The 12,463-nt window shown below is 38.2% G+C and overlaps 1 protein-coding gene across 2 annotated transcripts in view; it reads right to left on the bottom strand.

The window, feature by feature from the left end:
* NLGN1 (neuroligin 1) overlaps positions 1-12,463 on the bottom strand; it is a 906,829-nt gene extending 894,366 nt beyond the window's left edge. The window contains exon 1 of one of the 2 annotated variants that reach the window (XM_033211734.1): positions 11,717-12,463. The gene's annotated coding sequence lies outside the window, so the exon portion shown is untranslated. Of the gene's footprint in view, positions 1-10,311; positions 10,570-11,716 lie in introns of those variants that run through there. The other variant, XM_033211733.1, reaches the window with a different exon arrangement.

Genomic DNA, 12,463 nt, shown 5'->3' with positions numbered 1-12,463 from the left:
CTCCCAAAGTGCTGGGATTACAGGCGTGAGCCACTGCGCCCGGCCAATGCACCTATTCTTGAGAAGTTATAGAGGCCATGTTTATGGAGTTCTATAGAAAACATGCTTATGCTCTTCTGAATGATTCCCTCCCTAATCTCCAGGTGCGGGTTATTCTAGCCACTGACTCCCAGAATGAGCTGCTGTTTTTATGGAGAGTGACTTCAAGGAGAGTCAGGAGGGATGTATTGATTTAACGTAGAATTTAGTAGAAACAGAAGAATACGTCTCTCTTGAAATTGTCCCTTAGACCTTAAAAATGTTAAAAAAATTTAAAGTGACGGTGAGTATGACCAATGAGCATTAAAAGACAGATTAGCACCCACTAGATTCTCTCTCCCTTAAACAAATAGGAATTTTTGTCTTGCAATCAGCAAATCTGGAGGGACTGCTTGGAATACCATGTTGAAAAGGAGCAAGGAAAATAAGACATATTGTGTAAGGCAGAACATTTCTAGTATTTCTTATGGAAAGAGTGCTCGGGCTAGAGAACCATATGTAGGCAGGCTTGTGATAAGAAGAATCGTCTCATTTGATGACAAGCAATCAAATAATCTCAGCTTGATTTTGTATCAACCAGTGACACGAATAGACAATCTCAGAAAGTCATACTTTCCATTTTAAATAATTTATTTTTAGTGGAAGCAAACTCTTTCTGATCTGAGTAACATGAACCAATTTTTCTGAGGACTATTTATTCAAAAAAAATGTATAATTATTATTTCTAATCTGCAGAGGTCCTAAACCAAAATACTAAATGCAAAATAAGATGTATGGTTTCAATAAGCACTTTTCTTTGCTTTCTACAATGGTATTTCTTAATGTGTTTGTATGTTTGTGTTTACTTTTGAAAGAATCTAGAATGGCCAACTGCCTCTGCTGCCTTAGTCTTGATTTTTATTGCTTTTATGCAAGCAATGCTTGCTCCCTCTTCTCTATTTATTCAAATCCTAATCTCCTTTAAATAACACCTCCTCCACTAAATTTTGCTAAAAATATGACTCCCCTTTTTTATCAGTTCTGGTGATTATTACCTATACTTCTAAAATTCTAGTAATTATGTAAGCATGGTAACTTCTCTACAGAATATATAGTGCTGATGTATGTATTACTGCTCGTTAAATAAAACTAACGCATGAAGGCATTATGTGAAGATCAGGTTCTTGCTCTACCATTGCGTAAACAAGCAAACTCTGGACTTCAGTTTTGTCACATGTAAACTAAGGAAGTGGGCCTATGTTATCTAAAACCCACCATGGCCCCTTCATTTTTTCAGCTGGAAAGACCACTGAAAATGTATTAAAGTTTTTAGAAATAAATTATTCCTTTGTACAATATGTTTTACAAACCGCCTTAGGTCAAAAAATGTGATTTTTGCCCATTTAGTCATAAAGATGTGATTACAATCTGAATATAATCTCTGAACCCCATTTAATGGTCTGAGACTCTAAGCCATTCAGTAGTACTCTCCATCTTAAAAACTAGTATCTTGAATATTTTTCTTATGGACAAAGTGACACAACTAGAGGATTAAAATAATTTAATTAATAATTTTATAGAAACCTACTTCAGTAATACTATATCATATATTTTTGATATCTTAATTGTATTATGAGAAAACTTCAAGAATATCTAGCCAAAATAAAAAAGAAGGATTTTCTACATGCTCCATAAATCAAATCACTTTTTAAGCAAAGCAGGTAGGTGAGAAGCAACACAGTGTTTTCTCTGTGGCGACTACAGCTACAACGAGAGAGAGTGGCACACCTCTGGAGAGCTTGTTATTCATCAGAAAGTAAGTGCCCAGCTTTCTGACCACTTAAGAGCAGTGGCAATTTTCAAATACAATACAGGGAAGAAACACTGTTGTCTGTGGAATTGCACAGTAAGAACTGTCAAGATGTATCCACAAATAGTAGCATCTGACTGGTCCAACATAGGCTTCTTCTCTTCCTTTTATATATATATATATGAAATATGGTTCAGTAATGATAAAATTAAAAAGGGAAACTTCATTTTTACCTGTCAATTTTCTCTTGCTCCTTGCTGATAACTCTTTTTAAGAACATTTATATATAGTGATAGTTAATTCCTTGCATAAGTTTTCTTTGTTCTTGCTGGAAATGCATTTTCTTCTTGCCTCCTCCCACTTTTATATCCGCTATTTGGCTGTGATTTATTTAGTAATCTTTCTCATCCAGTATATTTGAGAAGAGTTCCTAAGTCCTACTTTTGTTCCGTTGAATCCTCTGCATTGCTTAACACTTATTTTAAAGAACAAGTAAGATATGTATGGACAAGTCTCTCAAAACACGTAAAATATTAAAGTTATACATGATACAATAAATCTTAAAGTTATATAGTATATGTTACATATTTTAAGTTTACCAGCTGAGGGTACATCCGTCCACTATTATGTATTTATATCATACTAACTTAAAATGTGCAATATATTATTACAGACTTTATTTCTGATTATCCAAAACAGATTTTAGAGCCAGGAAACATGTTTAATTTTAATTAGTTCAAACATACACTTGAAACATGGAAACCAAAGCCTAGAGTGATGGGATCAGGAGAAATGACACAGAGAGTTACTAGAAGAGTCTGCTCCCAGAAATCAGTCTCTTTCATTCCTGGTCTAGTTCTCTTCGTTTGTTTTCATCCTACTATCATTTCTTTTCTTAAGACTAGCTTTATTTTGTATATTACATAATCGGAGGGCAAATAGAGAAAAAAAGAGATAGGATTAGATTTTAATCATAGTTTCTAAGAATTATGCAGTAATTTATCTAACTACTTGGAGATTATTAGGTTGGTTAATTAGTTATCGTTATTGCATTAGGTTGTTTAAAAAATGAGGATACATGTATAATTAAATATTTCATTGACTCTGACACCTTTAACATATCTGAAATCAGGGTGCATTTTATAATTCCTTATGGCCAAGCAGTAGTGGAGGCATAGTAGCCATAGACTAAATATGTGAAAATTGTTTGTATTCTTCTTAGCATACCAGACAATCACCACTCCTGACAGTTCCGGACAATTTAAGGAAGGCATATGAGTTCTGGTTGTTGTCTGAAAACATTCCATTGTCACATTCTAGTAAAATCAACAACACACCAGGATCAAATCATTCAGAAGGTATCAGCTGCTTGGAATTAAATTCTGAAGACAATCGCGAAGGCTTTAAAAAATAGTGCATCACCAACACATGCATACTATTTTCTGTGGAAAAACATGGCTATGAATGAGTCAAAAAATGATTCAGAAGAGGTTATGAATAGGATAAATTTTTTTAAATTCTTAAACCAATGCATCTTGCTCATATTATATGTTTTATTCATGTAAAAGATTGATACATGTTAAAAATCTGTATCTATTTGTCTACAAATCCTCCTTATAGAAATATAAAGTAAAAATTCTAAGTAGTAGGGAAGCATTGTGGAATTAATAAATTGGGGTGTTCTTTCCACAGTGTGAATAAAATGCAATGTTCTAGAATCAGTGCTCCTTGGTTTTCATAAAATATGGTATATTAAATATAATTAAACATTTAACTCCCTAGCAGAGGTTTCAGGAATTTGCAGTTGCTTAGGCTCATTGCTATGAAACATAATGAATTCATACTGGATTTGTGAAATAAACCTTCTAAGCATCTACCTCTTATCTGGACTGTGTCCAGATAAGAGGGTTCAGGTAGATGCTTAAAAACATACTTCCATGATAGTCATCACCTGATGTAGGAGTGCCCACCACAACATAGATCTACTTAAACTCTATTTCACTATATTTCCACCTTCAAATCTATCTTCCATTAAAGCAAAAAGGAAAAGCATCTGTTCCTGATCCTAAACACAGATGGAGCTATTAATTACCATTTTAAGCTTGATTCAAAAATCAATTCCCCTGGAGGCGAGGAGCCCAGTTCAGAGGTGGTTGCTGTGGTGTAAACAGCTCTAGGCATGAAGCCTGAAAATAGAGCATTGCCAATGGAATGATGAGATGCTCAGAAGGCACATTCTAACATACTGAAGGTAAGCCAAGAAGATCGCCAACATCCATCACAAAAGTTGCTTTGAAACAGAGATATCAAACTCATTCTTTTCCTAGTTTATGTTTCTTTTACATTGCAGATTTGGGTCCTTTATACTGAAGAAAGAGTTATTGCAATGAGGTTATTAGAATTCTAAAACTGGAGAGAAAAAAAGTTGAGACACAATTGATACCTGTTCGTAGAGCAAAATAAATATAATGAATTCAATTCATTTATACTTTATCTCACCTACACTGCCTTAGTTTCCCACCTGTCTGCAAACTACAATATGTATCTCCATAAAAATAACTCAAGCACAACTGCTCTTTTCCCTGAAATCCTATTGCACCATATTGTACCTATTGCTCCTCTCATGCCACAAATTCAGCAGTTTACCGAACATAGTATCGTCTAATTTCCAAACATATATTCATTCAGGGAAAAAAAAGACATATATTGAGTGATGTGTGATGGCACTCATTTGTTTGTGCATGTATTCATTACATTCTTTCTCCTTCCAAAAAATAATTTGAAGCAGCTATGATTTTAAAAAACTCCAAAATAATCAAATATTGAAACAAAGTTAAAGTTTAAAAATGAATCCAAATAATAAAGCCAAGTAAAAGAAGATGATTAAGGACATCTTTTTCAATTGAGCACAAAATTGGCTCTGAGCTTCCATGAAGTCAGGCAAAAGAATGAAAATAAAGCTTTCCTTGTTTACAAAAATGAGTCATAATGTTCAATGAGAGAGATGCTCACTGGTATGTGAGCTGAAAATTAGATCCCTCCCTTGAGCCCCTCAAGTAAATAAACCGTTATCAGAAACAAAGAAGTATTTTTTATTTGTGTAAAGCATATATGAAGTCCTTCTTTATGAGAGTAACTGGCCACAGGGTCCAGTCATTTCTCTTATTATCTCTGCATTATGATGGTGAAATCATATGACAAACATAGATGAGGATACGTGATCTGTTTGGTAAGGTGGACATCCTCTGATTTAACTATGGCTTACATTATATGATCATATAGATAGGTATATGTTGACAAAGCAAGGTTTATAATTTAAACATGTAATATAGTATAATTTAGTATTTGCAATTTTATGCGGGACACAGTCCTACATTTTCCAATTATTCAGTTTCTATTAAAAAAAAAAAAAAACTCTGTAACATCATGAAAGCATGCATTCTACATCAGAAGCATGCAGCCAGACATAAACACCATTTATTCCATGGATTCAAAGATCATGTAATTTTTTTTGTGCATTTAATTTTCATATAGGCATTCCATATCTTAAGAGATTTGAGAAGGATAGGCATTTTGTTTGTGGAACTCCCCATTAGGAGCCCTAGATTGTTATTGCCCCCTTCCTCCCACTTAACAGAGCTCTGATTTTTTGTGCGATGCAGTCAAGTCCACAGGGAAAACAGACCTCTCCCCCAACCCTCAAGGGACTGACCATGATGATCAAAAACAATCGCACAACACATTGTCTCATTGCCAGTTATAAATTAAGAGTGAAATGTGACATAGTTTTAGTCATTTAGGCATAAAGGGAAGTTTGCTGATATCTTCTGGGAAAAAGTTTCCTTATAGATAAAGAGACATATCCGTGAGAAGAAGGCTGCTTTTTCATTTTTGCTTTGAGTGGGGCTAGGAGAAGAGGTGATGTTTGGCTCTGTGATAACCATATTGTTTATCTTGTTTCCAAGAAAAAGACTCAAGAGATTTACAGTGAAGTTGTACCAGAGCCATGACATCCTTGAACTCCTAAGTTAGCCAACCCTGGATCAGCACACCTCCAGAATCCTAGTTCTGTGAGATAATGAATGTCTTTTTTGTTAAAGCCTTTAATTGGGTATTCTGTCACTTGCAGGCAAAAGCTTCCTAACAGACACCATCTTTTCTATTTCTATATTCTATACAAAGTTAAACAAAAATTTGCATTCAACGAACTTACAGAAAATATAAATAAGGCTAGGAAGAAAAAATATTACAATCAATCAGACAAGATCATTGGTCATCCATAGCAATGTTAATATACCTTTGTAAGGTAGAATTATTTCCTATGATAGAATCCAAGAGTATTTATTGGTAGGTAGATGCTAGGTAGCTAAGCAACACTACCTAAAGTTTCTATAGTCCATGCTAACACATCTGTACGCATTTTACCTACTGCCTTCGCTAGCATTGTTATCTTTCTAAATACAAGCATTAGAAAGAAGTATTAAAACAATAGAGCTACATTTTTATTTCCTTTGACATCTCTCACATGATTACTAAATAATTGGTATGTATCAATAGCAAACTCTACTGCTTTATTCAATAGACTGGAGGAGAAGGGAAGCTGTCTGTCTGCAGAGAAAAATGTTATGAAGCGCTATATGTTTCCATTCTGCCCATTTATTTTCCAAGTAAAATATCATCAAAAGGAAAAATGTCACAGTTTTATCCTAGTTACTTTATTAACATTTAGCATGTGGAAAAATTATATTGACCCTCTTTGTGGATGTTTATTTTGTGTTTACTCTTTCTCCTGAAGTATTTAGATGAATTTTATGTATTCATTCACTTGCCATGGCAAACACTAAGTTTTCAAACCCAAATCCATTTCCCCTTCTTTTCTTGAAGATTCTGATTTTGTTGAGGGTAGTAAAACGCCATCCTAAAAATCTATCTTCCAACCTCTCAGTTACCTAGAAGTAGCCAGCTGACACAGTCTGGCAGTGATATGAGAATGGAAGGCTATGGGGAGAATGTTCACACCATAAAAAAAGACACAATGCTCAGAGAAGGCTTGTTTGGCCTCTTCTCCTCCTCTTCCTTCTTATTTGTTTTTTAAATCTCATCATGGTCCTCTATTACTTATTAAGCAAAAATGAAAAAGATCCTCGCCACCACCATAATGCAAGGGGGAACCAAAAAGAAAACAGGGGTAGGGAAGAGTAGGAAACAGAGAATTTCCTTCCTTCTGATCTCAGAGCAATACTTCTCAACCTGGGACAATCTGACCTCTCAGAGACATTTGGCAATGAATGGAGATACTTGGGTATAACTCATGATGAGGTGGGAGTGGGGTATGCTACCAGCATCTGGTGGATAGAGGCCAAGGATGATGCTCCACATCCCTATAATGTACAGTACACACCCCCATAACAAAGACAAATAATTATCAAGCCCACAATGACAACAGTGTCAAAGCTGAAAAATTCCGAGGGAGAATACTGTTATCTTTTTCTCCCCCATTTTGGGCCCCCAAAGCAAGCACGAGTTTGGAGGCACATTAGTGACCTTGTGCCCATGAGAAGAAAGTTTCCAAGATAATAGAAGAAGCGTGATAAAATGCTTAAGCAACTATCCTCTCCTGACTTTTTATTATGTGAGATAAATAAAGCTTTATTTGCTTAATCCACTGTTAGCCAAGTTTTCTGTTACTTCATAGCCAAATATATTTATAAATAATACACTTACTATTCATTTATGGTAGACTTTATGTTCAGATATGAAGCTAAGCTATCATTTCTGAATGACATGATAAATCAGGCATGTCTTTTGACCTCTGGCAATTCACTGTGCAGTGAGAAAGCCAACCATCAGAAGTGTGAAAGGTGGGCTACTCCCAGTATAAATACTGTGTTGTAGGAGCTCAGAGTAAGGGTACAGGAGTGAAGCAGCGAGATGAAGGAAAGACCACCCAAGGAACTAAAATGTTTTTCTGTCCTATCATTGGTGTATATTTGGTGGGTTGGGGTAGGTAGGCAGGGAATGGATCAATGAAGAAAGATTAACATAAGCAAACCACAAAATCCTAAAATGGTACGTAGTGTTGGGGAAAATAGTAAGAGTCTTGTGAATGGACTAAAGAGTAAATTCAGAAGGGGAGCCAGGAGGACAGTGTTTTAATCTACATAAGGAGGTTTAAGAATGAATTGTGAAAAGTATTGAGTGTCATCAGGGTTGTGGACTTTGGCATGTAATAATCTATAAAGGGCCACTGGCCAATGTTAATAAGACCATACCTATATTTCAGAAATAATAATATTAAGTCTTGAAGACTGGACTTTGGTGATTCCATTTACAAATAATTAAAACATAACTGAAAAATCATATTTTCCTATTGACAATCCAATAAGATGGAAACTGATTGTAAACTTCACTTCAAAAATAAGCCTTTAAAATGTGGAAAAGGTATATGTTACACAGTTGCAGTTTCTAATATTACTGTTAATTTTAACTGTGTTTTGCTTACACAAACTACAAATTAGTACTTGTTAGGTAATTTGTGAAATAACTCCTTTGTGTAAAAATAATAAAGAATTATCGAGATAAACCATTACTGTGTTAAAAACTATTTGTTTCAACACGTGAAAACCCAGAGAGATATGTGTCCCTCATAGCTATATCTGTATTAGTATTGTCTCACAAAAAGTTGTCAATAACATTAAAATTTATGTGAAAAATTTTATAAAACACTCTTATCTTAGATTTATAACTGTATTCTCTAGTTTTAGCTACTTAATCATCCTATAAAGAAAACCCTAAACAACTAGTTTAATGTAATTTGAAGGGATATGTAGATCCTGCCACTGGATAACCATGTGAAAATAGTAAAAGCGGAATAAAATATAAGAATTTCAGAGTTGGAAGAGACTTCAGAGAGTGATCTAAGAAAGTCATCCAGGGATGCATAGGGTCATCAGGCTTTCCAACACTCTGCAAATGAAACCAACAGAGTTCTCAGCCTACCTTCTGTAAGTATATATTTCACCTTCAACTTCAAATCCATTCAAACCTTTACATTTGAAAGTATGTTATTACTAAATGTAAGTGGAAAATTTCACAAAATAAAACTACACTGAGGGAATAAAGAAAAGATTGACAGCAAGTACTTTGGGGGTGGAAGAAGGGAGACAATGGGAAGGAGGGGAACTAAAGAAGCTTTTCTTACTCCACACTACTGGAACTCTAGTAGAATCTACTGAAAGATTGACTCCCTCAATTTCTGCTTATGTTAAGAGGATTGGGAAGACTAACTGCAGAATAGCAGGCTTACAGAAAACAGTTACTTCTTTTAATCAAACCATGTAATCAGAAGGCCTGAGTAATGATTAACTTCCACTTTCTCTGTGAATCACTCCATCACTCTGCAATGCAAGTAGACTTAGATTCATTCTCTGCCAAAGGCACAGTAAATTTAATGTTTTTGCGTTTAACATTTAATATTTTAAATACACGAATGGCCCTTGCTTCTGAGCTCATTTCAAAAACCTCGTGTTCGGCTAGGTTACAATGGCTGATGGAAATGCTGAGACATTTTATAGGTTTTACACTCAAACATACGTACACATACCCTTTCTCAGTGACATTTTAATATCTATGATCCTATTAATAATTGAGCACAATTAATTGTGAGAAATGCATTAAGACTCTGTAATTTTCATGTACAGCATGACAACTCAATTGATTTAAGCAAAAATAGTCTACCGGAGTTTAAGTATAAAAAGAGGGAAAATGAGTATATTAACTACCTGTAAAAATGCAGAGTAACAGATACTGGGTTAACTATACGAATTCACGTTTCCCAAATCCTACATGTATCACTATGGCCCTGGAAATGCAAAAAGAAACAGTACCTTTGTGGAGGCCAATTGTTCATGATTTAGAATTATCACAAATGAATCAATATTGAACATGTAATATCCTTCATCTCTAGAACACACTAAAAACCTCCTCTGGAAGAAATTATTCCCAATGCAAAATCTCAACCTAAATAATTTTAAATTCAGGTGGTTTTTCATTTCTACTCACAAGATATTGTGTTGAGGCGGGCAGGCGTCGATGGAGAACGGTTTAAATGTTTGGAATACCTTCTCTTCCCAGGAGAGCTTATTGCCCAATAATGCATAATATATTAGTTGCTCAACGCGGGGGATCTAGGGAGTGACATCTTGACCGGAACCATACAGATCTGAAAACCACCTCGCAGGAACCGTTGTGGGGAAGAGGAGCAACTTTCTTATCCCTGTCAAACTAACAGGCGGAACCAACCCCAGAACTAGCCGGAGGGCCTGGGGAGAGCAGAAGGCTGAAAGCAGCACCTCTGCGCTCCGCTCGGTTCAGGCAAGGGTTTTCTTCTGGAGGCGGCATTGTTCCTCCATCTGCTCAGCCTCCGTATTTCGCCAGGAAACCCTCCCCGCTTTCTCGTAATCTGCTCCTTATTTCTTTTGTACCTCTCAGCCGATTTCCATGCTCTTGGTCTCTGTGGTCCCAGGGCACAGCTCTAGGGTGAAGAGCTGCAGTGACTGGGGCGCCGCTCTAAGGCTTTGGAGGCGACTGCACTCCGCCCGGGCTCTGGCAGCGTACGCGCCGCACACTCGCTCGCTCCCTTCTCTCCGGTCTCTCCGGCTCCGACGGGCTCTCCCAGCCTCTTATCACCTACTCCGGCTCGCCTTTCCTGCCGTGTCTCCCCACGCCAGCTCCGCGCGCTCGGCGCTGGCCGCCCGGGCGCGCTCTCCGCGCCGCCGCCTGATCCTCTGCTCACAGCCGCGGCGTCCCCCCGCCCACCCACAGGCCGGGACTCGGGATTGAAGGGTCAACCAGCCGCTGGGAGGCGGGGAGGAGCGGCGAGAAGAGCTGGGGCAAGTGAGGAGTCGCGGGTGGGAGGACTGAGGGGTAAACGGGAGAGTGAGCCCAAGAAAAAAGAAGATGCATCTGCTCCGAAGACGCCAATGAAGAAAGGACAGAGGGGGCAGGAGTGGAGTGGAGGAGAGAACGCCCACCAGGAGGGTGGGCAAAACGGGCAATTTACAAACTGCCAGGGCTAGAGATGCCGCGCGGAGGAGGAAGGAGGTTAGAGGGACATAAGAAATGAGGGGAAGTTCCCACATCTCCCCAAAAGGTCAGATCTGAAAACCATGCCCCTTGAACGGGAGTTAAACAAGCGACTGGCCATGGTGTAAAAGGTGGATTTAAAAGGAAATTTAGTGGCATGCACTTATTTAGACACGGCTTCGTCTCTCTCAACTCTGGCAAATTACCCTCCAAGTAAAATGTATTGGTTTTATTCAGAAACGGAAGCCGAATCTCCTCTGCTCTGGACTCCTCCTGAGACACTGGTTTGTTTGCTGGTTATCTTTCTTTTTAAATGCAAAAGAAAAAAAAAAAAGAAAAAAGAAAAAAAAGCGTTTGGGAGCTTCCATGAACCCCAACGCTGAAAAAAAAAAAAAACACCCAGTTTATTAAAGTTCATTATTTTTTATTGCTTTTATTTTCATCAGAGGATAGGGTGAGGGACTGGAACCTGCACATGTTAAAAACACTTATTTAGATAGCATTATTTTTTATAAAGGGCAAAATTCATTTCCTAAAACCACCAGAAAGGCGATTGGAAAACTCAGTTACTCGCCTGGGAAAGAGAGACGCATTTAAACTCTAATAGACGATTACACTTCCAGCACCCCCCACCCCCACCCCAATGGTATTGGAAAAGGGTTAAGTTTACAGAAGAGAGAGAGAGCAGGGAAGGGTAGGTGGAAGGTGGGGAAGGCGAAGGAGAGGCAGGGAGTAGGAAGTTCTCGGCAGTCCCCGGGATTAAGGTTAACGCCGGAGCTCGGCGGACGCAGGAAGCTCCCTTACCTTTCTCTCTAAGCCCCGTTTGCACCTGATCTGCAACCATAAATACTTCGTGGTGTTTAGTGTGCAGCCAAACGATGGCCGAATGTTAAACAATTCTTCACGCTCCCTCCCCCTTTTAAAAAACAGGCTCAAAAGAATGTTAATCGTGTTCTTGTTATCCATCGGCTCCAAAACATTCCGCTTCGTGGGGAGGAGAGACGAAAACCAGGCGCTTGGGCACGCGTATATGTATTTATATATTATGCGGTCGGTATATAAACATATATACGTTTTCTGCACGTAAATCCAAAAAGAAAAGCACCACAGATGCTTCTGTAAGCGGGAGGGGACAGCGAAGAGCAAAACTTGGCAAGCCAAATGTATCCAGAGATTTCGTACCAGGAGCCACCTGCTTCGACATGCAGAATTTCCGAGAAGATTTAGAGGGAGAAGGAAAAAAAATAAAAATAAAATACCCAAAACACACACTCGAAACTGGAAGACACCTATGAAGCTTGGAAATGGAGAGGATGAGAAGATCTCCCGGGGCTACAGATCCTCAGCTAAGTGAGCAATCGCCTCCGAAAATCATAGGCTGGGAGGTGGCTGCAGATGCGTCCCCTGCTCCGGTCCCCGCCGCCGCCGCCGCCGCCACTGCTACCTGTAGACACGCACACACACACGTACACGCGCGCACACACACTGCCACCTTCTCTCTCTCCCTCTCCCTTCACTCCGTGGCGTTGTCGGGTGCAGGAGTCTGAATCA

The sequence above is a fragment of the Trachypithecus francoisi genome, unplaced genomic scaffold, assembly GCF_009764315.1.
Source record: "Trachypithecus francoisi isolate TF-2019V2 unplaced genomic scaffold, Tfra_2.0 Lachesis_group0, whole genome shotgun sequence".
Classification (NCBI taxonomy): Eukaryota; Metazoa; Chordata; class Mammalia; order Primates; family Cercopithecidae; genus Trachypithecus; species Trachypithecus francoisi.
Note: the sequence above shows the minus strand (reverse complement) of the source record. Positions and strands in the feature narration are given on the sequence as shown.